Below are 27,594 nucleotides of genomic sequence, written 5' to 3' on the forward strand. Positions count from 1 at the left end.
AGAATCACACTCGGGAAGATGAGATATGCACACCATGACAGGCACGTGGGAACCGAAACCAGCTTCCAGGAACACAAACGTCCCTGTACCACTTACCTAATACGCACACACACTAAAATATACATCTAAACAACTGAAACACAGAAAAAAATGGCATGCATTATTAAAATTGTTAACATTCTCTGTTTTGCTGAATGCACGTATAGTTGAATCCACACCATGAAAATGTTCATTGGGGAATTCCCTGGCGGTCCAGGGTTTAGGACTCTGCGTTTTCACTGCCGAGGGCCTGGGTTCAATCCCCGGTGGGGAACTAAGATCCCATAAGCTATGTGGCACAGCCATAAAAAAAAAAAAAAAAAAAAAAAAAAAAGAAAATGTTCCTTGGACATGACTACCCTCTGCTGCCATTAGAGGGACTTGGGATCCTGTTGTTGTATGAAAACCATTAGTTGTAAGTATTTTCAATATGATAATTTTCAATATAATAGCACAGAAAATATTAAATCAACTCATGTACTCGCCTTTCTTTTCACATTCAGACAAACTTGAATATGAAATGTGAATCAATTTTTAATGTTCCACAGTATGTTATTATTTTCATACCCTTCCTTTGGCTGTTGCACCTTCTTCAGTAAAATCAATAGTGGAAATAGCATTATTGACACGTACATAAACACAACCAGACCTAGAAAAATGGACAAGAGAGTATCAGCCGCTTAACATTGTTCATCTCCGTCTTCTCCCTCACTGTCATCGTCACAACAACAGATGTCTCGAAACAGGAAGACTGGCTTGGGGGTTGCCAGAGTCTGGATCTCAGTCCCGTTTTTCTCCATCTTCTTCTCTAATTTTTCTTTAAGCAACGGTAGACTAGTCTCATGAAGGTAGTCTATAATCTCTAAAGAAAAGAAACTGAATCTTGAGATGATCTGACAAAGCCTCTTCCCAAGGTCAAAGGACGGACGGCACAGATGATGACAATGCATTGTTACTGGCACTACTGTGTGCAAGACCTGGCTCTAACTGCTTTATTCATAGTCACTCATTCAATCCTCTCAAAAATGCTGTGAGGTAGGCACTATTGTTCACCCGTGTTTCAAATGAGGCATAAAGACATGAAGCTCATCCAAAGTCATAGAGTCAGGAGGGCGAAGCCAGGATTCAAACCCAGGAAGTGCTGTCCGCTGAAAGCAAGGAGCATTTTGTCACACACTGCAGGGTGCAGTGTTACCCGAACCAGTGGTTCCCAAACAATGATGCTGGGCAGGCCACTGGCGACTCATCTGTGAGCTTGTTAGAGAAAAATCTAGCCTCTGGACCCAGACTAGAGACTAGGATCGACTGGGTCTGGGATGAGACCCAGGTATGTATCTTTTTTCCCAAGTTCCCCAACTGACTCCGATAGTCCAGGTTTGGGAATTACATATGTAAACCACCTAAAAATGGCTGCAGAGAAGAAACTGTAACTCCAGTTTTTTGTGGATCAGTGTGTGTGCAGGCATGTGGTGTGAGCATGTGTGCTGTGCAATCCAGAAGCACTCGCAGCTCCTCACCCAGTGCTTGCTAAACGCCTGGCGGCCTGGTGACCACACTTCTCAAGCTCATTATCTCATTTAGTACTTTTGAAAGTCCTGTCAGGTAGGGGTTATAATTTGCCAATTTTTACCATTTTCCATTTGAAGAATCTGAGGTTCCCAAAAGTCACTACCCAAGGTCACACTACCAGCGTGTGTCCCCATATGCTGCGTTTTTAACTATTCAGATATCGAAAATACTGACCTGGAAAAGTCTTCTTCTGCCAAAACGGAACACAGGAAGCTTTCAGCTTATAAAACTTACTTTGGACATAAGATGGAGGAACACCCCTTTAGAAAGGAAAAGGTGTCAAAAAGTTAGTGGCAGTTTAAAAATTAATCATTTCAGTCCTGTGTACTAAGTGCATTGATAAAGGGGTGGTCTACAGACCTAAGCAGCTTTCTTAATCCTCATGTCTACACATGTGAGAAAAATAAGACACGTATGAAAAGCTATTGTTCATCTGGTTAAACACACACACACAAAAGGAAGAAAAACAGAAGTACAACAACACGGATTCTGTCTAAACTAGAATAATCTAAACTACCAGTTGAGAAGACAAGGTGTAACACTAGCTCACAGGGGCTGATGCTAACATTGTCTTCAGCCCCACCCTGAGGGCTCTCCGCAGAGCAACAAATAACCCTCACGACCACTCTGTGTGGGGCCTCCTATGCTTATCCCTCGTTTTGGAGATGGGGAACCCAAGAGAAGATGCCCAAGATCTTACAGTGAATAGGGGGGAAGGGCTGGGACTTCAATTGGGTCCACTCCAAATTCTACTTTTTTCTTTCTTTTTTTTGATATCAGTGTTTTTTAATGGAAGTATAGTTAATTTATAATGTGTTAGGTTCAAGGGTACAGCAGAAAGATTCAGTTGTACATATATATATATATATATATATATATATATATATATATATATATATAATTTTTTCAGATTTTTTTCCATTATAGATTATTACAAGATATTGAGTATAGTTCCCTGTGCTATACAGTAGGTCCTTATTGTTTATGTATTTTACATACTGTAGTGTGTATATGTTAATCCAAGCCTCCTAAGTTATCCCCCTACCTCCCGCCCGCTAACCCTTTGGTAACCATAAGTCTGTTCTCTATGTCTGTGAGTCTATTTGTGTTTTGTAAGTAAGTTCCTTTGTATCAGTTTTTTAAAGATTCCACATATAATTGATATCCTATGCTATTTGTCTTTCTCTGTGTGGCTTATTTCACTTAGTATGATCATCTCTAGGTCCATCCGTGTTGCTGCCAATGGCAACATTTCACAAATCCTACACTCTTAACAACTACCTTCAGGCTAACTATATATTTGTCACAATGCAAAAGCAGGGGTCTGGATTTTTTACTTTACAAAGCTAAATAAAGTGGATGCTTACGATATTCTGGTGAGTCAAATCCACTTTTCATTTACAATAAGTAGGACAGAAACAACCACATCTTAAATATTTCTTTAAAGTGAAAATCACTAACTTCACTTCCTGGGCACTCATTTCCTAAGCCACAAAAGCGTGGCATATTTGTTTCAGTAATTAATTAATCTAGTTGTTATATGATTAGTGGGAATAACTGGATCTGCTAGGTATGTGGAAGTACAAGATGGCTGGGCTCTCTCTGCCTCTTCATGGCAGCAGCTGCCCGCCGCGTGTGCATGGCATGACACGCACTGTCTCCTTGCTGTCGTCCTCATCACGGTGCTGTTACAACGCTGCGCAGATGAGGAAACCGTGACGCAGAGGCAAGTGAGGGAATGACCTGCCCAAGGCTGGCTAAATTATGAGCAGAGTCCCAGGACTTGACGCCCGGTCCACCTGACTGCAAAGCCCAAGATCTAGGGCATCTATGCCTTCCCTCTTCCCACAGCACCCCACACACAGGTTGTTCTGCAGATCAAAGCTCAGGCTTCAAGAAGTAACAATAACTGACCTGGACATTTTCAAACGAAGTAGGTGTTACATCTCATTAGGTGGAGATGCTTTCTTTAAAATCCTGCCTAAACAATTCACAAGGGAGCCTTAACGAACCTGAAGAGATCGAACTTCTAATTTAATTATTTTCACTGTTTTAATTCGTTATTAAAACTTTGAGGATGTACTATTTCCAATGGTATTTGACTGGATGCCATGATGTCTGTTTTACAGCTTTGAGATTTCTAAACCTTAACCAGAACAATCAATATTTAAGTATATAATTCTACTTAAAATCATTAAAAACCCATTTTAATTTAAGAAATGTGATCTGTGGCAATGTCACAAGATACACAAACATTTATTGGAAAAGTCAGATTTTTCAAAAGGGGTTTGATATTACAAAGGGAGGGACCTGTCGACATGAATACTTCTTAGGATGGGAGTTGGTGGGGTACACAGCAGGACAGCCTTCCTTCAAAGCCCCTAACACCCTCCCCTCTCAGGGACCCACACCCAAGAGCTGGTGCCCCACCCCTGAGACGAGCTAGAAGAGGAAAGGGTTTGGAACCATGGGCATGTGTCTGTGACTCCCAACAGGGCCTGCCACGAAAAGATTCCAATTCTCCAAGTTAAAAAAAAAGGACTGATTGTTCTTTGTCCATAATCCCAAGGTGTAAATAACTAACCAGCAGAACCAGTTTACACCCTTCCTAATGGATCAGTGACAACCTCACGCCAGCAGCCACGTTTCTGAAAGGCAGCCAGGTTGTGGCAGCCCTGTTCCCCTCAGCACCCTTCCCGAACTAAAGGCCAGACAGTCCCTAAACATCCCCACCTCCCAAAGCCCACCAACCCCTGAGCCCTGTGATGCTCAACAGTTTGCATTGCTTAGAGGGACTGTGCTTTGCCAGCCAGCTCTCTGTTGCTTGGCCAGCAGTGAACTCAGGTCTTCAGAGTGATGGCCTCTCCTCCAGTGGCAGGAACTGATTGAAAATGCAAGGACCATAGCAATGAAGACAGACAGTGACAACCGATGAAATCTCACTCCTCAGAGGAGAAATGCAAAGGAACAGCACACCGAAACCACTGAGGCAAATCCAAAGAGGAACAGGAGCTTGATGTGGTCTCAAAATATCTCCCCGTGGCCGTTTCTTTTCACCAAGAGAAAAACTTACTTTTCTACAGTGGGGCAGTGTGGCAGAGGCCGCCAGAGCCAGGGGATCAAAATCAGAACCACATGCCTCATGATGGGATGTGACCTGGTGACACAAACACAGCCTCCCCCGTGACTGATTCCCGTGTAAAATACAAAACCCGAATCTAACCGTGAGGAAGCGTCTGACAAACTCCCCAGCTGAGGCAAGTTCTCCACAGTGACTAGCCTGTATTTTCCCACAATTTCAACATCGTAGAAGACAAAGGCATTAACAGATACACACTACTGTATATAGAATAGATAAACAACAAGGACCTAGTGTATAGCACAGGGGACTATATTCAATGTCTTGTAATAACCTATAACGGAGGGACTTCCCTGGTGGTGCAGTGGCTAAGAATCTGCCTGCCACTGCAGGGGACATGGGTTCGAGCCCTGGTCCAGGAAGATCCCACATGCCACAGAGCAACTAAGCCTGTGCACCACAACTACTGACCCTGTGCTCTAGAGCCCACGAGCCACAACTACTGAGCCCACGCGCCTAGAACCCGTGCTCCTCAACAAGAGAAGCCACCGTAATGAAAAGCCCGCGAGCCGCAATGAAGAGTAGCCCCTGCTCGCCCCAACTAGAGAAAGCCCACGCGCAGCAATGAAGACCCATCACAGCCAAAATTAAATAAATAAGATAATAAATAAATTTAAAAAAATCTATAACAGAAATCATTTTGCTGTACACCTGAAACATTGTAAATCAACTATACTCCAATAATTAAAAAAAAAGAAAAGAAAAGGCAGAACAACTCTGCTGTTTAGAAGACTCTAAGGAGACAGATCCTGGACTGGATCTTAAATCAGGGGGAAAGTGTTATAAAGGACAGGACTGGGACGCTGGGTGAAATTTGCATGGGGGCTGTGTTTTAGACAATAGTAGTGCATCAGTGTCAGGTGCCCTCAGTACGATCACTGTGCTGATGCAGAATAACAGCCTTGCTGAGGACATGGCGTCCACCACTAACACTGAAACGGTTAAGGGAAAGAATTCTGTTCCCTTGTAGAAGGGAGCGGGAAAGGGAGGGATGATAAAGTCAATGTGGCAAATGGTAAAAGGCTAATTATGGGCAAAGGGACCATGGGTTCTTCATCCCAGTCATAGCTGGTGTGCTCCATGAAGCTTTTAAGAGACTGCACACATTTCATTCACTCTTCACAGGTGTCTTGGGGTGGAGGTGGTGGTTGGAGCGGAGGGAGGGCTGGTCTTATTTACCTGGTCTGGTACGTAGACAGGGTGTTCCCAATACATATATACACAAATACAATTTATAGATGAGTTCCATAAGCAGCAGGAATTTCAGTCCTGTTCTTCAAATCTGAGAGGCATTTATTAGAACTCCTCTCTGATTTTTTCATTAGATTAATATTAAACAAATGGCCTTACCCTATGGTGCTAGCAAGATCTTCCCAGTCTATTTCATTAACATCTTCCACATTTATTTCATTCAACCTATGAGAAAAAATAAAAATTAAGTTTTCAAGCCAAAAATCAACAGGATCCACATCTTCATGGGCTCACAGAATATTAAGAGCTGGAAGGCCTCAGCGTGTTCACCCCTGCTCCAGCTCCCCTGTTACACAGGCCCAGTGTCACTGGCATGCTAACCCAAGGTCAGCCCAAGGTCTTGGGGTGAGCTACAGACCAAAAAATCACCCTTCCTCCTCCTGAGCCCTTTGCATCTCCCACCAAGCCTAGTAAAAAACACAACTTCACAAGGAACTATATTAAATATGCTGTGATAAACCATAATAGAAAAGAATGAAATATGAAAAAGAATATATATACGTATAACTGAGTCACTTTGCTGTATAGCAAAGGTTAAACACAACATTGTAAATCAACTATACTTCAATTAAAAAAAAAAAATACACAGGGACTTCCCTGGTGGCACAGTGGTTAAGACTCCACACTCCCAATGCAGGGTGCACGGGTTCGATCCCTGGTCAGGGAACTAGATCCCACATGTATGCCACAACTAAGAGTCTGCATGCCACAACTAATGAACCTGCCTGCTGCAATTAAGACATGGCACAACCAAATAAATAAATACAATATTAAAAACCAACCAACCAAACAAACCAAAACACAACTTCACCATTCAATGTAGACACACAAGAGTAGTATACATGTGTACTCAGCACTTACTAAGTGACAAACACTGGGTTAAGACCTTGATACCCACTAATCCATTTACCCTCAACACCACCTGATGAAGCTAGGGGATTATGTCCTTTCCACAGGCCAGGAATCAGGGTTGAGAGCTCGGGTCATTGGCTCAAGGTTTCATGACTCATAGGTGGTACCCACATTGGAACCCAGGCCTGCCTGACGTGAGATGCCCTCCTTGGCTCTGCTAGTCTCTGCTGTCTCTGGTAGAGGAGAAAAACCCCAGCCAGGCCAGCGTGGAGAACGAGGAAGCCCACCAATGAAGGAGAAGCAGGCTTCCTGACAGAGCGCAAGAATAATGAAGCTGGACAGGGCGGCCAGAATCCAAAGGTTTCTTCTGCTCTTTGCTGTTCCTCATTGGACATGAGGCCAGGTCCACTAGACTCGCAGTCTTTGTAAAACAGTTCTGTGTCTCCCTGTCGATCAGGGGAGGGAGGACTCTGCACGGACCAGGAACTCAAAGACAAAACTAAAGACCAAGCAGCAGTGACGCCAACTAATGCATGCTAGAGAGCAGTAGGGCTCGGCCTGAAGTATTTACCTCCATTTTCCAATGGACAGAAGTAAGCAATGTCTATGTGAAAGCCTTAAAGTCTCAAAGAGCTATGCTTATTGAGTGCATGCTACGTTTTGCATGCATTATTTCATTTCTTCGGCCAATAACACTAAGAGGCAGGTACTGTTATTATCATCCTCATTTAAGATGAACAAACCAAGAACTAGAAAGGCAGGAAACACATCCAAGGTCATGCACGTAGAAAGTGCTGGAACAGGAATATGAACCGTGGTAATCTTACTGCAGATTCTGCTGTTTAACAATTACTCTTTGGCTAGAGAGGAAAACGGGTAAAATATCGTCACTTTCTATTTCTGTACCTTTCAATGAGGTTGATCTTGGCCTGTAGGGCATTAAGTCCCCGGTATACTTCCCGACCATTTGTCCTCTTCTTGGTTAGAATTTCCATCCTACATTGAAAGAAAGAAAAACAGTTTATTTTCGGGGTAAAGTTTCCATTAAAATGTCCTTTGTTTTCCTCATTTAAATTGTCCTTATTCAGAACCACTTTATAACTTTTGCAACTCATCACAGCTAAGATTTACCACCATCAAGAATATACCTTTTGGGCCTCCCTGGTGGCGCAGTGGTTGAGAGTCCGCCTGCCGATGCAGGGGACGCGGGTTCGTGCCCCGGTCTGGGAGGATCCCACGTGCCGCGGAGCGGCTGGGCCCGTGAGCCATGGCCGCTGGGCCTGCGCGTCCGGAGCCTGTGCTCCGCAATGGGAGAGGCCACAGCAGTGAGAGGCCCACATACCGCAAAAAGAAAAAAAAAAAAAAAAAAAAAAAAAATAAAGAATATACCTTTTTAAAAGTTTTTTAAAGTGGGAGAGGGTAAATAAAGAGATAGAAAGTTGATGGTTATTGAAAATGAGTGATGGATACAAGGAGTTCTAAGTTGGTGTGTGTTACACAATTTCCATAATAAACAGTATAATAAAAGGGAGGAAAAAAAAGAATAAGCCTGCTTGCAGGTGCTAAAGGATGCTGTGTAGACTCAATTTATTTTTGCTTGTTTATCAAACAGAGAGATATTGCTCTTATTACCATTATAGCTGCTGAAACACCAAACTACACAGATTTACTAAAGTGATCAATGACTCCATGATTCCTCTAAGGCCCCAAGTTCAAGGCTGAGGGAAAGGGTTCCCTGAAGTTCCTAATGAGAAAAGCAGCCCAATTAAAAATATTTAAAAAGTGCTTCTCTTGAAGAGTGAAATCTGTCACAATCTGATGGACAGATCATGAGCTGTGACATTTACTTTCTTGAGCAGGGAGGTACATGAGGCACACACAGAGAAACTGAGAGTTTTTACTAATAGCCGCCCATGTTCACTGGTTTGAAATGTACCCGCTGATGCCATTTCAATGTTTCATGAAGTAAACCTATGCTCAGCATTCAAGTTTCCTACTTTTTTCTTCAAATTAAAAAAGAACCCTTGCATGTTATTTAATTATGCTGATTCTGAAGCACGGCTCCCCTTCATCATTTCCTTTTTAAGACACTGACATATCATCTTCCAACCGAGGCTTTATAACCCACTCCTTTTTTAAAAGTAATTAATTAATTAATTAATTATTTTTGGCTGTGTTGGGTCTTCATTGCTGAACGTGGGCTTTCTTTAGTTGTGGCGAGCAGGGGCTAATCTTCATTGCGGTGCATGGGCTTCTCATTGCAGTGGCCTCTCTTGTCGCAGAGCACGGGCTCTAGGCAGGTGGGCTTCAGTAGTTGTGGCACACAGGCTCAGTAGTTATGGCTCACAGGCTCTAGAGTCCAGGCTCAGTAGTTGTGGCACACGGGCTTAGTTGCTCCACGGCATGTGGGATCTTACCAGGCCAGGGATCGAACCCGTGTCCCCTCCATTGGCAGGCGGATTCTTAACCACTGCACCACCAGGGAAGCCCCCACCCTTTTTTTTTTTTTTTTTTTTTGCGGTACGCAGGCCTCTCACTGTTGTGGCCTCTCCCGTTGCAGAGCACAGGTTCTGGATGCACAGGCTCAGCAGCCATGGCTCACAGGCCTAGCCGCTCTGCGGCATGTGGGATCTTCCTGGATCAGGGCACGAACCCATGTCCCCTGCATCGGCAGGCAAACTCTCAACCACTGCACCACCAGAGAAGTCCCCACTCCTTTTTTTAAGCCTAAGATATAGGGGTAGAAAGGGCTCTGGTTCCTCCATATTACACACTTCCCCCCCAAAACATGATCTGTCCTTATTTCCTGAGGGTAGTCTTCTAGTAAGATAAATATTCTACAGCAGAACTGTAAGGTATATAAACAATACTCAGTATAATCTAGCAGTTTGCTTTTAACGTACAACATGCCCACTCTGGATTTCATTCTTCTTTAATGGTCAAGATGACGCAGCCCCCTTTATGCAGGATGATGGAGCCCCATTTATACAGGAGACCTGGGTCGTGGGCTGTAGAACCACTGCTTCAAGCTGTCATGTTGCAGCTGAAAGTTAGCTCGGAATCCCTCCAGGGCTGGGAAAAGCTACGTTGGGCAAAGAACATGCAGCAACATCTGGACCGAAACTACTTCTTCATGATGGATGTACCTAAAGATGTTCTAGGATGAAAGAGTATGACTGCCCTGCTTTGGATGAAGACAGAGGAACTGCTGAATTAGAAAGCAAAAGTAAAAAGGTGGAGGTATTACTGATCACTACACTTGTGATTTCCCTCCTAAATAACCAGACGCTAATTTTGTTTTTCTTTCATGCTATAAGTAGGTAACAATCTTGTTTTATGAAGAAAGGGACAGAGTGAAGAAATCAGAAGTCAATATTCAATATTAAAAAGATTCAAGTTCTGTTTACAAAACAGAAACAGACTCACAGATACAGAAAACAAACTTATGGTTACCAAAGGGGAAAGGGGGCAGGTATAAATTTGAAATTGCAGATTAGCAGATACAAACTACTATATATAAAATAGATAAACAGCAAGGTCCTACTGTACAGCACAGGAAACTGTATTCACTATCTTGTAATAAGTTACATTGGAAAAGAATCAAAAAATAATAATATATATGCACAACGGAATCACCTAGTACACCAGAAACTAACACAATATTGTAAATCAACTCTACTTCAATTAAATAAATAAATAAATAGAATAAAAAGGTCCAAGTTCTTTATGAAGAAGCCACACAATGAATCAGGGGTGGTTAAATGCTAACTTAAATCAGCTTTCAATATTGAAGTGGTTGGAGCAGCGGATTAGAGAGGATCATTCTTGACCTACTGTAAGGCTTTCCACGTGGTAGTTACAGATATTCTTAGTAACCTCAGCAGTCCACCCCTCTCCGGAAGTTGCTGAGAGAGGGGCAGGGAATGCTTCTTGTTGAAATTTATGTAAGAAGCCTCAAACTTACCACTTACTTTGACACTGCATACAATTCCTGGTTTCCACTTTTGCCTCCACTTCTACCCAGGATATGCCTTTGTACAGTTTTTCCCAAACAACTGACAGGCGACCTTCAGGATTCTCTTGGAGTTTAGAATCCATCTCGTTTAGCTCCTGGGGAGACATTTCCTTTAGAATCACTTCTTCAACAGCCTTGATTAGTTTCTGGGTGTCCGTCTTGCTCCAAGCACCATGAGTTCTTTCTGTTGACATAAAAGGATGGTCTTGAAGTTGCTCATCTATTTGCTTTCAAACACAATATTAACAACAAAATGATGATGAGGGGTATCTGTCATTTGACATCTCTCCAAACCCACAGAAGCTACAACACCAAGAGTGAACCCTAATGTGGACTGTGGACTCTGGGGGGTTAAGATGTGTCAAGGTAGCTTCACGGATTGTAACAAATGGACCACTCTGCTGGGGGGTGTTGAGAATGGGGGTGTGCCGTGCATGTGTAGGGCAGGAGATAAGTAGGAAGTCTTTGTACCTTCCTCTCACTTTACCTGTGAACCCAAAACTGCTCTAGAAAAATAGTCTTTTTTTCCCTTAATTTATTTATTTTCTTTATTTTTTTGGCTGTGTTGGGTCTTAGTTGCAGCACATGAGATCTTTGTTGAAGCACGTGGGATCTTTTGTTGCAGCGCAGGCTCTTTGTTATGGTGCACGGACTTCTCTCTAGTTGTGGCGTGTGAATTTTCTCCCTCTAGTTGTGGTGCATGGCCCCTGTAGTTTGTGGCATATGGGCTACAGGGTGCGTGAGCTCAACAGCTGTGGAACACGGGCTTAGCTGCCCCGCGGTATGTGGGATCTTAGTTCCCCGACCAGCATCCCCTGCATCTGAAGGAGGATTCTTTACCACTGGACCACCAGGGAAGTCCCAAAATAAAGCCTTTATAAACAAAAAGGTAAATCAGACACTTTTCAGAAGACAATGGGCAACATCTCAATTACACAAACATCAAACTATCAGTTATGCACTTCCCTGGTGGTGCAGTGGTTAAGAATCCGCCTGCCAGTTCAGGGGACACAGGTTCGAGCCCTGGTCCAGGAGGTTCCCACATGCCGGGGAGCAACTAAGCCCACGCGCCACAACTATTAAGTCTGTGCTCTAGAGTCCGTGTGTCAGAACTACTGAGCCCTTATGCCACAACTACTGAAGCCTGCGCACCTAGAGCCCGTGCTCTGCAACAAGAGAAGCCACGGCAATGAGAAGTCTGTACGCCACAACAAAGAGTAACTCCCGCTCGCCACAACTAGAACAAGCTCGCGCGCAGCAATGAAGCCCCAACGCAGCCAAACAAAACAAAACAAAACCAAAAAAACTATCAGTTACATGCAAATCAAAATGAAACTACGAAAGTGGCCATAGATTCCTTTTAAGGACCAATCACACTCACACACACATACACACACACACACATACACAACCAACTGCAAAGAAAAAAAATCCTTTCTTAATGCAATCTTGTTTTTATCTTCGAGAAAGCTGTTCTTCCTGTTTCTAAGAGTAATACCTACTGCAAGAAATTGTGAGGTTCCCAAACATTTAGTGGAAAGAGAATAACCAAACGACTTTCATGTTATATAAATAACTCTCCCCAAGAGTTTCTGGAGTGAAATTAACAGCTACAATGGCGTCACCACAGTACTTGATGAAGGCACCTGTGAATTTCTTTTTTTCTTTCTTTTTTTTACATATTGCACTCATTAAGCTATTTTTTTTTAATTAAAAAAAATATTTGGCTGTGTTCGGCCTTAGCTGCAGCACGTAGGACCTTCGTTGTGGCACACAGGTTTCTCTCTAGATGCAGAGTGTGGGCTTAGTTGCTCTGCAGCATGTGGGATCCTAGTTCCCTGACCAGGGATCAAACTCATGCCCTCTGAAGTGGAAAAGAGGATTCTTAACCACTGCACCACCAGGGAAGTCCCAGCACCTGTAAATTCCTAAAGCCAGTCCTTGGTGCAGGGCATCAAAAGCTTCTATGATTCGCTCTTCTTGTCTACATGCTCACAGTCATGCTAAGGAAGAGGCTGCAAGCTGGAAGGCTACAGATATCTTCGATCTGGCCTACAGAATGTTATTGTTACTATTTCCCCAATAACAATTTGGATGAATATTTAAAAATCAAGAGAATCCCAAGAGGGTTTTCCCTGGTAGGGCAGTGGTTAAGAATCCGCCTGCCAACGCAGGGGACACGGGCTCAATCCCTGGTCTGGGAAGATCCCACATGCCATGGAGCAACTAAGCCCATGCACCACAACTACTGAGCCTGCGCTCTAGAGCCCACGAGCCACAACTACTGAGCCCATGTGCCACATCTACTGAGCTTGCACTCTAGAGTCTGTGCGCCACAACTACTGAAGCCAGCGCACCTAGAGCCCATGCTCCACAGCAAGAGAAGCCACCACACTGAGAAGCCCGCACACTGCAACAAAGAGTAGCCCCCGCTCACCGCAACTAGAGAAAGCCTGCTCACAGCAACGAAGACCCAACACAGCCATAAATAAATAAATAAATAAATTTATTTTAAAAAAGAGAGTCCCAAGAAAAAAAAGATCTTGATTTCACACACACGTGCAAATCCAGATGTTTGCTTTACTTCTTGGAAACTGGCAGAATTGGCTGTGCTGAGTCTTCGCGTGGCACCGGTGGCCAGAGTTGGTGGCACAAAAGGCGTGGTCTCCACCACCTCAGAGTTTACCACGTGCGGACATGCAGACGCCTTGCTGGGACCCGCTGCACGGCTCTGCCTGCAGGGCCGGAGCATGTGAGCCTCTGGGCTGAAGCTAACACCCACTAAGGACTGTCTTCTGAAAGCAACTGGGGACTTTTTAAGGTGAAGAATATAACCAAGGAAGCTTTTTATGAAAGAAGAGAACAGACAAGAGACGACTGACACTGGCTTTGGGAAACGTCCCTGACTAACAGGCCCTCCCTTTGATGGTTTCCCTGGTCACCTGGGGGAAAGGACCTTGGTGGCCCAGGTTCTCCTGCCCACCGGCTGAGTGGGTTTCAGTTTACCTGGCAGTTGGAGTCACACTGAAAGCTACTGACATAACGTGTGGCAGAAATCAGTCTGGTGAATAAAGGCTGCATCAATATGCATGAAGAAATAAATGAATCAGTAAGAGAATGGCTGAAAGAGTGATGACTCTCTCAGAAGACAGGCCTGCAGTGATGCCTGGGCCCTGGGCCACTGTGGGCTGATTTGTTCACCAAAGTGGGCTCTAGAGACCATGACTTACAACTGCTGATCTGGGAGAACTTCAGGGCCACAGAGAGGCTACTTCCAGACATCATCTCGCCAATCTTTCTCCAGTCGTTTCCATGGAGGGACTGGTATATCTTTAGCTTCTCGGTATCTCCTTTGCTATACCTTAGAGGAAGGGAAAACAGATCACAGCTAAGCGTTAACCACAAGCTTAAAACCACTATTCTCACTGCAGCACGCTGCGATGCTGGGAGAAGCCGTATAGGGCGGGCTGTCAGGAAACCTGCTCAGCGCAGTCCTACCAAGGTCCTGAGCCCAGATACTTCCTGTCTCGGCATCGCAACCATGAGCACCCTGTAAGTCAATCACCGCAGTCCCTGGCTCACTTACACAGAGGCCAGGGCAAATAATCTGATCATGCTATTCCCCAGCCAAATCCATAAAGGCTTCACACAATAAAACCCAAACTTCTGACTGTGCCTGCAAAGCTCGGTGCTCCCTAAGTTCAACCCTATTGGCCTTATCGGCCTTTCTCACCTCGAAGCCTCTGGACCTGTGTTGGGAATGGCCTCCCTCCACCGCTGGAAAGCTCCTGCAAGCTCTTCAGAAGCAGCTTAAATGGTGCATCTTCAGAGAGGGCTTCCCTGACCACCTGGTTGGAGGTGTCCTGCTGTCCTCTCCCACAGGACACTCTGCTGCTCTCTCACTGCCCCCGTCACCACTGGCAACTGTACGCTCGTGGCTTCCCTGGTTTATCTGACCCTTCGTCTAGGCCACCACTGGCCAATGGAAATATGAGCCACAGATGTCATTTAGAATTTTCTAGTGGTCAGGTGAAAATTAATTTTATTAATTTTTTTAAAGATAATTTATTGGCTCAGGCAATTGAAAAGTCCAGATACAAGTGGGCCCTAGGGTGAGCTTAATCCAGGAGCTCAGTCAAATCACCAAGGACCACTTCCCACCATTCCACTCTGCCTTCCATGTGTTTGGGGGTTTTATTTAGCGGCAGCATGCGGCATGTGGGATCTTAGTTCCCCAACCAAGGATCAAACCCACACCCCCTGCAGTGGAAGCACGGAGTCTTAACCACTGGACAACCAAGGAAGTCCCTAATTTTATTTAGTTTTAATGAATTAATAACATATCTTATTTAACTCAATATACTAAAAATGCAGCCATTTCAACATGTAATCAGAACCTAAAAGTATGAATGAGATACTTTACACTCTCTTCTCCACACCAAGCCTTCTAAGTCCATTGTATACTTCACTCTTCAGCGCATCTCAGCTTGGACTAACCACAGTTCAAGTGCTCCATGGCCACATGAGGCTGGTGGTCACATGGATGGACAGCACAGCTCTGGAGGGGAAGTCCTCGGAGGGTGGGGACCCTGTCAGTTTTCTACACTTTGGAACCCGGTAATGCTTGACAGACAACAGGTGCTCAATAAAGATGAGACAGGGACTTCCCTGGTGGCGCGGTGGTTAAGAACCTGCCTGCAAATGCAGGGGACATGGGTTCGATCCCTGGTCTGGGAAAATCCCACATGCTGTGGAGCAACTAAGCCTGTGCGCCACAACTACTGAGCCTGAGAGCCACAACTACTGAAGCCCGTGCGCCTAGAGCCCATGCTCCACAACAAGAGAAGCCACCGCCATGACAAGCCCACAAACTGCAACGAAGAGTAGGCCCTGCTCGCCACCACTAGAAAAAGCCCGTGTGCAACAACAAAGACCGAACACAGACAAAAATAAAAGATGTGACAGATGCCTTAGCACAAATCGGTCACAGTTTAAGGAAGTTAAGAGGCAGCAATCCCACATAAAAGCAAATACATTAAAAGAAAAGAACTAAAGTGCACTATAATATATGCAGATTTTGAGATTAAACATCTTAAATGTTTAAGGGAAAAAAAGCCATCATTATGACATTTTATAATTCCTTTTTGGTGGGAAGGAAGAGGGGTCAGAAGTGGTAGTTTATGTTATTACTAATGCAACACAAAAGCAGCCCTAATAAAATACTAACCATTTCTAACGAGGATGATCCACAACTTCCGGGGGACAGTAAGAACCTAGCATTCTCAGAAATGGATCTAAAATGCAGAGCATGGTGAACAGAGATGCGAAATCCTTCACCATTAAGAATCAAGCTTTTTAGCAGTTTCCTTTATAAGGCAAGCAGGGTCTTCCTGAGATTTAAAACAAGACTTAAAAGTACCCTTGAAGCAACAAAAAAGAGGACATGAGAGAAAAACAGAGTGTACGAAAATGAGGAAACAGGTGTACTGACCTCCATGGCCCCTTGGAGCCTTACAATTCTTTGATTTTTGACTTTCTATGGCTTTTTCACTTAAGAGTTCCTTAAGTTGGAAACATACTTTAAGGGTAAATGGTCAGCACAACACAAGTAATATGGTACCAGTGAATGAACTTTATTATCAGAATGACAGACCTTCATTATTTGAAAAATGCCATTTCCCACAGTGATGTAACAGGTAGAAAAACAGGTTACCTCATTCATTTACCAAAAGCATCATTTTGGTCCCACTTAAAATGTCACCCTTAGTGAATTTCCTTAAAGTACATGGCGGGGGCTTGGGAAAAAGAGAGGGCAGGTTTCAGTCTGTGTGGAGGTGCCTTTCCTCTACTTCCGGTTTATTTCTTTTGGTAAAAATTTTTAAAAAGAAGCCGAGGTCATATCAATGTTACATTCTGATAGTACCTATGTCCTGATTCAAGATCACGGCGCTCAGTAGGACCCAACTGGCCGTGACAGATTCACTCCATCTGCCTCCTGGAAGTGAGATCAGTAGTTGAGCCCTAGGTGGCTGTCTGGGCCCTCAAGGGTAGGAGCTGATGCTTTCTCCCTCATCCCTTTGTCCTTAAGCAGAGTGCTTACCCACCACTGACGCTCAGTCTACATTTGATTTATTTGGAATGTTGGAAACAGAACATAATTGGGTATTTTATTTAGGAAAAAAGGGAGGACAGAAAGGCTACCGCCACATGAAGCTCTGCATTGATGTTACCGAATCACACTTAAATGACCTCACACAAGTGCTCACCCCCACCTTCAAATATTTACTGAAAACCCAAAGCACTGGGCTCAGTGCTGAAGGGCACACATCACACTGAGAAGGAATGTCTGTGTTCGCAAGGAGCTTACAACTTAGGAGACTGCTGAGAAAACTGCACGGGTGACGCTAAGAGGCAGCGCGTGGAGAATGCTACAATTGACAGCATAAAGTAAAAGCCAGGGATTTAGAAAGGGGAAGATGACAGAAGATTTATTCAAGAGGTGGAAACTGAAAGGGTCTTTGGAGACATACACCTGACGGCACATCTGGTTTCACACACGAAACTCTTCACGATTTTGTTGTGTACGTTTTGATTTACAGTATCAGCAAAGACTAGAGAAATGTTCTGCTCAAGTTTTTTCTTACCTGCCTTTGTAATTGTTGATATCAAACATCTTCTTTGCTCGACAGTATATGAGTTTCCAGGGCCAGGCAATGCCCTTACCTAAAGTCGGAAGAGAGGTGGTCAGAGGGACAACCGGAGCGTGGCATGAAACACAGTCGCAATTATAAAAGAAACCCAGAAGGGCCCCTTTTTACAGCACACGCTATCCTAGACCCCAGATGGAGGGTGCGGTTTCCTATGTCCTGCAGAAAGCCGTCTTGGGGAGCAGATATACAAAATCCCCAGTTTCCGTGGCCATCTCTGGAAACTAGATGCTTAGTATGTAGGGGCTCTAGCTTCTGTTCTGCTAAATTCACGGAAAAGACCCTTATTAGGCAAAGAGCTTTTACCGTAATCTGGAGGTGGAGGACACACTCCAGCAGCTCCCCATAAGATAAACAAAAAAACTTTGCAATTGAATAAGCTTCTTCCTGCTTTGCCACTCTAAAGATGAAAGGATCCCCCAGCAGGGGCTCACTGTTCTGTTTTCCTTTGTGCATTTCACCTAAGAAATTATCCTCTTTAAATTCAAGAGAGATTTTTTTTTCCAGTCCAAACCTACATTGCTTCGTGACCTTCTAACTTCCCCAGGATATCTCCAAGAGGAAGGTTCCAGCTCAAAGCGCAAAAATGGCTCTACTTAAAAAAACGTCTGAGACTCTGGTGTATACCAGAGTACTTTGTGCAGTGTATGCAAAAAATACACAATAGAGGTCAAGAAGAGAAACCAAAACCGTAATTGTTACCAAGTAGGAAAGCTGGAAGCTGATCATCTAATTTGTTAGAAAATCTGTAAAAGCACTATCCTTGGGAGACGTGAACACATTCCAAATCCCTGAACGTATAGGCTGGCAATAAAAATACTATTAACGTAGCAGCGGCTAACATGCACTGCATGTACTGGACGGGCCAGGCATTGTGTTCAATACTCACCATGGTTATCTGTGCAAGGCTGGAAGGCTACAGATGGTCAAAGAGGCCACAGTTCTAAACTTACCAACGTGCAATCTAAACGAGTACTTTCTTTTTAAGTCGGTGATTAGAGATTTCTCCTCTGGGTATCTGTCTGTGTACAGCAGTTTGTCTGCATTCTCGATTCCTGTCAGAGACAGAAATTCTCGCACATTTTTCTCTAACTGCTTATTTTCCTTCACGGAAATCTTGCCAAATTTAATAGCGACACCTAGGATTTGGGGAAGGAGAAAAAGGTACACAACTGTCAACAATGAATGAAAGCGAACCACCATTTTGTCTTTAGCAATCACAACAGCACCCGTCAGCTCCTCCCCACCTATCGGGGAGCAGCCCCTGCTTGTGCCCTTGACATTGGCTCTCCTGCAGAGTTCGGCCAAAGCCACACTGTCCTCCCAAAGTCTTCCCTGGCCATCCTACTCCAATGTGACCTTTCTTGTGTCATCAATTCCTTTTTACACAGTTATTTAAGAAATAAATTAACAGTAATAGATATTCATTAAAAATTCAAACAGTGTTGAAATAAAAGTTTAAAAGAAGCGCCCCCCCCCACTTCACTATCCTCTGCCCCTCCTCCCCCCAAGGCAGTGCTGGGAACTGGGTGGCACAAACATGAACATGTATATTCTCTACGAATATATGTTGGGGGGAGGTGGGGACAATGTCACTGCAATTTACGTTCTATTCCTCGTCATAACTCAAAGCACTCAAGTCTCATTATTATTGACTGCATTACACAGTACATTTTCCTAACCTTAAACTTATTTTAAAAACCTTTTATCACTTGCAGTACACAACCTTACATTTGTAGTTCATTCTGAAACCCAATAAGCTTTCTGGGAGGTTCTTGTAACACAGTGAAATCAAGAAGGAGACCAAGCTGGGTGTTGCCTGAAGCCATGCCCACTACAACCAGCTCACCCTCAAATTAATATCCTTGAAATTACACCTCATCAAAGCTGATGATGTTGATATGTGTGTTTTAATTTGATTTCACTTGTGCCCCCCTCCCAGTGTCTCAACCACTTAACCTCCTCCCCCTCTTCTTCCGGGCTTGATCTTCTAGTCTGTGGATCACCCGTTTTTCCTCGCCTCCCCTACAGAGGAGGAAAACTAGTGCACTTCAGTTTGGTAATTTTACAGTGCAGATAATGATTCTGGAAGGAGATAAAGCTGAAAGTAGCTAAGGGATGCTCTTTGTGAATCTATAAATATGAACCACTCACAAAAGAAAGTCAGGGCTAGTTACGCATATAGAAAAGTTCAACAAATATTCAAGTCCCACAAGCTTACCCTGGGCTTTAAATTCTTTAAAGCGTCCCAAGTCATCCCCATATATTCACTTAATTGTAGTGGCAGCCCTCTCCTTGATATCAGGGAGGAACTCCTGGAGCTGCCTCACAGTGGAATCCAAATCCACGTCTGAATTATCTGAATCTCTCGAATCTTCAGATAAATATTTCGTTTCAGGATCTTTAGCCGACTCCAAATTGCTTTCTTCTTCATTTGTGGGTTCTAATCTAAGGAGAAAAACTGGATTGATTAACACTGACAGGTCACGTGCCCTAATGGCTTTCAGATTCTTTCCTTACAGTGACTCTCCCTTTGACTACGACAGCATTAAAGCTGGAAGGGATCTTGGAGTTGATTCCGTCTGTGATGTCTGAACTCTTTAATGTAGCTTTACTAACTTGGATACACCTCAGAGGCTGCCTGGAAGGTAAACATGTCGCCTTAAGCCCTATTTCCACCAGGCATTGCTTATGTTACTATTTCTCAACTGTATTGTTTCAGATATTGACTTCCTCATAAGCTCAGCCCTCTTCTACACCCATGGATACTCAAGACACCTCCCCCCCACCAATGAGTTGTTTTATAATAATGGTTACTAATTAGTTAAGTCAATATTCAGGGTTTACATCGTTACAATTGCTTCCTTGCAGTTAACAATGGCCACATATTTTCCCCTTGGCAGTATAAAGAAAACATAGTCTTCTATGTATCTATCACTAATTCATTCCCACAGACTTTCTGCCAGATGTGCAAAGGTGTTCTTAGCCAAGGGCATCAGCTAACCACCCAGACAGGAAACTGAAACAAAACAAAAACAAAAACAAAACTGTACGCATTTGTCTGAGCAAAGGGTCAACAGCTTTCACAGGTCCACAGCCCCATACAAGTTAAGAACCACAGGCCGAGAACATTCCTGCATCATTATCAGTGATCTAAAAATGTCCCCAAAGAGAGGGCACAGAGGATGATGTGAGTTGGGCCCTCTGCCATTTAACTTCTATGTGAAACTATTTTAAGCCAGGACAATCTAGAACGTCACAGAGTAGAAAAGGGGAGAAAACCTGTCCTAACTCCCAGGAACTGAAATAAAGTGCTTCAAAAAAATTCCTGCATCTATTCATCAGCCAGTATACTTAAATGATAATTATATAAAGAACGATATCTAAGTTTCTTTTATTAGGGAGAACCCTAAGTCTAGTTTTTTTCCTGTTCTGTAGCATTCTAAGTTCTCTGATCCTTTCTCCTCTCTCTGTACATATAGACAAGGTAATTGTGGGGTCTTAAAATTCTTTTTAAACTTATACATAGAATTTCGGGGCTGGAATAATTCTTAGTGAAAACAGACTGTAACTGCCTTATTTTGTACATGAAGAACGCAAGGTACCTGCCAAGTTACTCAGTTAAATGTGCACAACATCCTATACATTCGATGGTCTATCTCTTTATGATTTCTGCCACTTCCTATGGCCGTGCTGAACAAAGAGGTAACGGGCAGACTTCACACCCAAGACGCACACCATCAGAAGGCTCTACACCCACACGTTACCTCTGCACCTCTTCCGAACAGGCCTGGGGTTTCTCCTCTTGTGGCCTGGGTTTCACACTTTCTTCAATCAAGGTACCAGTACCTTCCACTGAATCAAAGCGCGTGTCCTCAGAGCTCGTCCTGAGCACTGAAAACTCACCAGCAGGTGCCACGGCAGTATCAACAGAAGATCTTCTCTTCCTTTTCTTAGACTTTTTCTTAAGGCCACTGGACTCCTGATTGCCCCCTGCAGTCCCGACCTCACCAATCACTTGAGATCCCTCTGAGTATATGTTCTCAGCGCTCTCAGGCGCAGGCAAGGCCTCGAATTCCTGGTCACTTGGACGCTTCCTCTTTCTTGTCTTAGACTTGCTTTGATCTGCAGACACTGGTAGTTGTGCGATTTCACCTTCTTGGCCCATGGGAGGCTGGGGTTCCTGCTCTTGGGATTCTGATCTGGGCAGGGTGATGCTTGCACCCAGACTCTCCTGGACAGCATCACAGGACCTGACTTTCCTCCGATGTTTTTTATGCTTTTTCCCCCGAACTTTATCATGCAGTTCTGACTCATTTTCACGTGACTTAGTAACTAAATGTGCTTCAGGCCCTTTTGTTGACTTTTGCCGCTTGCTTACATCAATGTAAATGACATCGACATGCTTTCTAAAATTCTTGGGTGTGTTCACAATGTTTTCTTTTTTTTTTAATTCTGTCTCAATTATCCTTTATTTGTAGTTTACCTTGAATTACTCTGGTAACCTATTGAGGTTTTTTTTTTTTTTTTTCTCTCCAATTCGCGCTGTCTCGGCGCACGTACGTGTCACCAGCTCTTTTTTTTTTTTAAATGTATGGCTGTGTTGGGTTGGGTCTTCGTTTCTGTGAGAGGGCTTTCTCCAGTTGTGGCAAGTGGGGGCCACTCCTCATCGTGGTGCGCGGGCCTCTCACTATCGCGGCCTCTCCCGTTGCGGAGCACAGGCTCCAGACGCGCAGGCTCAGCAATTGCGGCTCACGGGGCCAGCCGCTCCGCGGCATGTGGGATCCTCCCAGACCAGGGCTCGAACCCATGTGTCCGGCATTGGCAGGCGGACGCTCAACCACTGCGCCACCAGGGAAGCCCCCACAATGTTTTCTTTATCCACCAGGATGTACACAATACCTGTTTCCTTATAGACTCCCAAAGCACCTTTTCTTCTCTTTTTATTCTTTTTCGGTATAGAAGTGGTCTTTTCAGGCTCATCACACATTTCTGATTGTTTCAAAGCAGAAGAAACAAGATGCTGGGCATCCTTTCTCTTTTTTTTTTACCCTTAGTTATGTCAGCCGGTTCCTTTGCCAGGGAGGAGTCTCTGAATCTTTCATGGGGATGCCTCCCATGTCTCTCCTTATGTACAGAATGCTTGATCTTTTTCTAGACGAAAACTGGAGTGTGGATTTCCAATCTGCTTGATCCTCCTTCCATTTTACTCCTATAGGGAAACAGAACCACATGGTTTATTTTTGCAGAGCATTTTAAACATTAGCCTCAGGAGGAAAAAAAAAAATCACACAAAAACGAAACTGCAGGACAAATGGCAAGCCTGGAGTCATGATTATAAGTTTTCCATTATTCTAAATGTGTAGCAAGCTCACTGTAATTCACTTGTCTGGTTCCATTGCCTTTATGATATGGAAAAAATATAGTTAATTGAGAACAGTGCTCTGCCATGATCGGGCCCTTGTTCCCCCACGGCCTCATCTTCTACCTCTCCTCTCAAACTCTGTTGCTCCAGCTACACGGGACTATTTTTTTTTTTTTCGCTTCCCCAAACATGCTCCAATCCTTTCCCTGGCTTGAGGTCTTATAAATCACGACTCCCTCACTCTGGGCCGCTCTCCGCTGTCTCCTACCCCTCCCTGCCTCCTTTCATCCTTCAGAGCTTGGCTTGAGCATCGCTTCTTCCAGAAAGCTTTAAAAGAATATAAACATTATGATACCATGCATCCTGAGTTAAGACAATATAAATGTTATGATGACGTGTATATTGAGTTAAGAGAATACATACATTATGATGCCATGTATGTTACATTCAAAACACAAAATCGTTTCATGTATCTTTTCTGAATGGATACATATGTAGTAAAACTATGAATAGAGCATGGGGAATATAACTGGTAAATTCAGGGATTAGGGACAAGTAGAGAGCCAGTTACTCTTATATCTTCAATCTTTTATTTCTTAACTGGAGTAATGAGTACAGGGGTATTTGCTATATTTTTGTCTACTCTTATTTGTCTACTCTTTTAAAGTGAACTGAAATAGTTCACTTTCTAAAAAGCAAGGGGCAGAACAAGAATACAGACTCCTTTCACTGAAAAATAAGCATTAAGGACTTCCCTGGTGGCGCAGTGGTTAAGAATCCACCTGCCAGTGCAGGGGACACGGTTTCGAGCCCTAGTCCAGGAAGATGCCACATGCCACAGAGCAACTAAGCCCTTGCACTACAACTACTGAGCCTCTGCTTTAGAGCCCATGCTCCACAACAAAGAGTAACCCCCCGCTCGCTGCAACTAGAGAAAGCCTGCGGGCAGCAACGTAGACCCCACACAGCCATAAATGGATCAATAAATTTATTTTTAAAAAATACAAGCGTAAAAACAAGCAACTGAAGGATGTAAACATACTGTTTCAAGTATTTACCAAAAAGAGAGAGAGAGAGAGAAAAGAAAGAAACCTTTCCTGACCCTTTGAGCTTGGTCCATTCCCCAAATGCTATACTTTCATAGCAAACTATTTTTCTTTTGTAGCATTTAGCCCAGCTGTGGTTCAGAGCGGGAACATCAAGTATCCACTGACCTCAAACTAGTAGATCGCATCTTTGAGAAAGAGGCTGAATGGGCCTTGTTAGTGTCCAACAAAATGTCCAAGTTCTGCAATAAGTTGGAATGAAGTTTAATAAGGCTCCAATGTCAATTCTTATACAGAGCACGTGCATCCTGGAGTTTAAGTACAGGAATAGAAATGTACTTCACAAAAGACATGGTTAAAAATATAATTTTACAAACACATCTTACAACTCTCCTTGCTCCGTATTGCTTCTGGGTTTCAATTTTTAAGATTTTATTTCTCTGCGACTAAAAGTAATACTAAAGGTAATACGTTTACATGGTTCAAACATCAAAATAATCTGTCCTTATTTTCCCTCCTTTCTCACAGAGAAGGCAGCATCTGTATATTCTGATCTGCATTTTGCTATTTTCACTTAACAACAGATCCTGGAGACCTCTCTGTGTCAGTGGTCTTTCAAGTCTGAATGCTTAAGCACCTTTTCTACCAGAAGGTACCTACTTTCTCCTCGGTAGTCAAGAAGCTATAAGAATTGTCTAGCTGGAAGGATGGGGAATAACAAACATATGGACTGATACCTATAAGCCAAAACTACCAGCCTCAGGATCTCACCTCCAACGGAGGCAACAGGAGCTTTGGTTAAGGCCTTCCTCCCTGGTGTCACCCAGAGATGCACAGAAACCCCTTCTTAACCCACTTCTTTGCAGCTTCCATCTCCAAGACACGCCCCCTGAGACTGCTCCAGTTAGAGTGCCTATGACCTTAGAGCCACTAAATTCAAGAGATACTTTCCTGGCCCATCTTTCAGGATCTCTCTCTCTCTCTCTCTCTCTCTCTCTCTCTCTCTCTCTCTCTCTCTCTTTGGCTGCACCACGTGGCTTGGCGGAATCTTAGTTCCCTGACCAGGGATCGAACCCGTGCCCCCTGCAGTGGAAGCACAGAGTCCTAACCAATGGACCACCAGGGAATTCCCTCAGGATCTCTCAATAACAATGAACAGAGCAGATAATTCCTTTTAGTATTTTTACCTTCCATTAGTTTCTTTCTTTCTTTTTGTAAATACCTTCTATGCTTCTCCTTCTGGTCTCTTGAACTCAGCACCACGTTTTAAATATATAGTCACGTCCCACTAAAACCTTCTTATGGCTTCTCCATTATTCTTTGTAAGTTTATTTATTTTATTTTATTTATTTTTGGCTGTGCTGGGGCTTCGTTGCTGTCTGTGGGCTTTCTCTAGTTGCCGCGAGCGGGGGCTACTCTTCATTGTGGTGTGCAGGCTTCTCATTGCCATGGCTTCTCCTGTGGCAGAGCACGGGCTCTAGGAGCGCAGGCTTCAGTAGTTGTGGCGCACAGGCTTAGCTGTTCTGAGGCATGTGGGATCTTCCCGGGCCAGGGCTCGGACCCGTGTCCCCTACACCGGCAGGTGGATTCTTAACCATTGCACCACCAGGGAAGTCCCTCCATTATTCTTAAAATAAAGTTCCAAATCCTTACAGACCTACCATGCCCTTCATGAGCTAGTCTAGTCCATGCCTACCCCTCCACCGCTCATTTCTCCCTGGGTTTCAGACATCCTGTCTTCTTTCCGTTCCCAGAATACACCGTGATCCTTCTCGTTATCAGGGACTTTACAAAAGCATCTCATTTCCCCAGGAATGCCTTTCCTCCGTTACCTTTCTGCGCTATAACTGGTCTAAGTTTGAAACTCACTTTCTCTCATCACTTCTGGGTCCCGCCTTCTCGTTACAATGTTTCTCAACAATCCAGCTGCTTGCCTACTGCACTTCGCTCCGTTGGGACAGAACCGGCCTCCTAAGGGCTGGGATCTTCTCGTCCGTCTGGCTCCCAAATGATTCCCCGGCATTCGATATGTATGGATATACATTTACTCACACTTATTCGGAACATACCACTTCCCGCCTTTCAGGGACGTGCCCAAGCCTGGTCCCGATCCCCTCCCCACTTTGGGGTGCCCTGGAGACCCTGCTCTGCCCCGAGGTGGGCGTTCCGGGGCTGAGAGGGAGGAACGAACGAGAGGTTCCCGAGTGGAGGGGCCTGGAGCGGCTGCGGAGAAAACAGGCGCCACCCTCATCCCTGGGGACCTGGGCCAAAGGCGGGCCTCCGGGGAGGTGAAGACAGCAGCCACACACCTCTCGGCTCAGACACGCCAACTGGGAAAAAAGCCGGAGCAACTATAAGGCGCTTTCACTTACCTTCCGAACGCGTGGCCACCTGCCTTCCAATCCGGAAGTGCTGGTGTGGCGAAAGAGGAAGTGGGTGTGTCACTTCCGGCCCGCCCCCTTCGGCATCGCCCTGCCGTAGCAGCTCGCTGGCTGTGGGGCTGTGACTCGCGTCGTTTTCTGCCCAATTTGCTCCCGGGCTTGTTGCGAGTGGGGTGGGACAGGGTAGAGCGGGATCCTAAAACTAAGAAAGTGGGACAGAGCCCTTCCGCCGACTTGCTTATTCGTGCATGCATGCCATTTATTCAACAGTTTTTTTTGCTGAGGTCCGTCTGCAGTCTAGGAGTGAACAAGATGCTGAGGGCTAACCTGAGGAAGACAGAAAACAAACTAATCAACCAAGATAATTTCAGATTATCCTCTAAGGAAAATAGATCAGAGTAATGTGATAGGGAGCGACTAGGGACAGTGAGAGCTAGGTTAGATAGTAAGGAAGGCCCTTGGACGAGTGACAGTTGAGTTCTAAATGAAAAGGGTGAACAAAAATCGATGGAAGAGTGTTCCAGGCTGGGAGCAAATCTAGGGGCCCTGAACTTGGTTGCTGCAGGAACTGAAAGAAGGCCAGGGTAGCGGGAGAACCGTGAGTGACGGGGACAGAGGTAAGGGGTGAAGTCAGGGGATGGCAGGGGGTCAGCGGTGTGGAGTCTAATGCATATTGAACTTAGGTGGAGGTTAGAGGTAGAAGAAACCTTGAAGATCTATTCCGATTCTCCCATTTCCTCTGAGTCCTGAAGAAACTTAGCTTATGATTAAAAGTAAAGCTTTAAGCAGGCCATCAAGTCGAGGCCAGTATACATGCCACCCAAACTTTTAGTCTTACTGCATAGTGAAGACAATCACACCAGCAAAGAGATTTCTCATGGAATCCTATAACAACCCCCTGTTTTAGGAAATCGTTATTAGGTAATATCAGCCTTACTTTGTGGATGAGAAAACTAGGGCTTCATGTAACTTGTCACCGGGGAACTTATGTGGCCCCAGCTAGGATTCAAACCTGTGATCTTCCTACTACTGCAGTATCCTGTGCCTTGCTGCACCACCTGACTTCCTCTGTGTGAGCTGCCAAGCAGCTTTGATTAAAAAGTGCACAACACGCACTTATGTGAAAGTCTGAAAGTGAAGCAGACTAGAGAAACCATAAAGCGTACATCATACACCTGTCACCACTCAAGGGCCTCTTCAGGCCTTGGATGGACAGTCGGAAGTCTGTCT

At 44.4% G+C, this 27,594-nt stretch overlaps 1 pseudogene across 1 annotated transcript; it reads right to left on the reverse strand.

Annotated features, from left to right (window-relative positions):
• Positions 1 to 57: 57 nt before the first annotated feature.
• LOC308609609 (transcription termination factor 1-like) lies at positions 58 to 22,441 on the reverse strand (annotated as a pseudogene). The gene is made up of 10 exons: positions 21,340 to 22,441; positions 19,794 to 20,020; positions 18,526 to 18,711; positions 17,510 to 17,588; positions 14,096 to 14,226; positions 10,815 to 11,049; positions 7,757 to 7,846; positions 6,098 to 6,163; positions 1,783 to 1,868; positions 58 to 901 (listed from the first exon to the last, which is right to left on the reverse strand). The product of its transcript is annotated as a transcription termination factor 1-like (transcript).
• Between the last annotated feature and the right edge of the window lie 5,153 nt (positions 22,442 to 27,594).

Source organism: Mesoplodon bidens, assembly GCF_964165515.1.
Source record: "Mesoplodon bidens genome assembly, chromosome: Y".
In the NCBI taxonomy this organism is placed as follows: Eukaryota; Metazoa; Chordata; class Mammalia; order Artiodactyla; family Ziphiidae; genus Mesoplodon; species Mesoplodon bidens.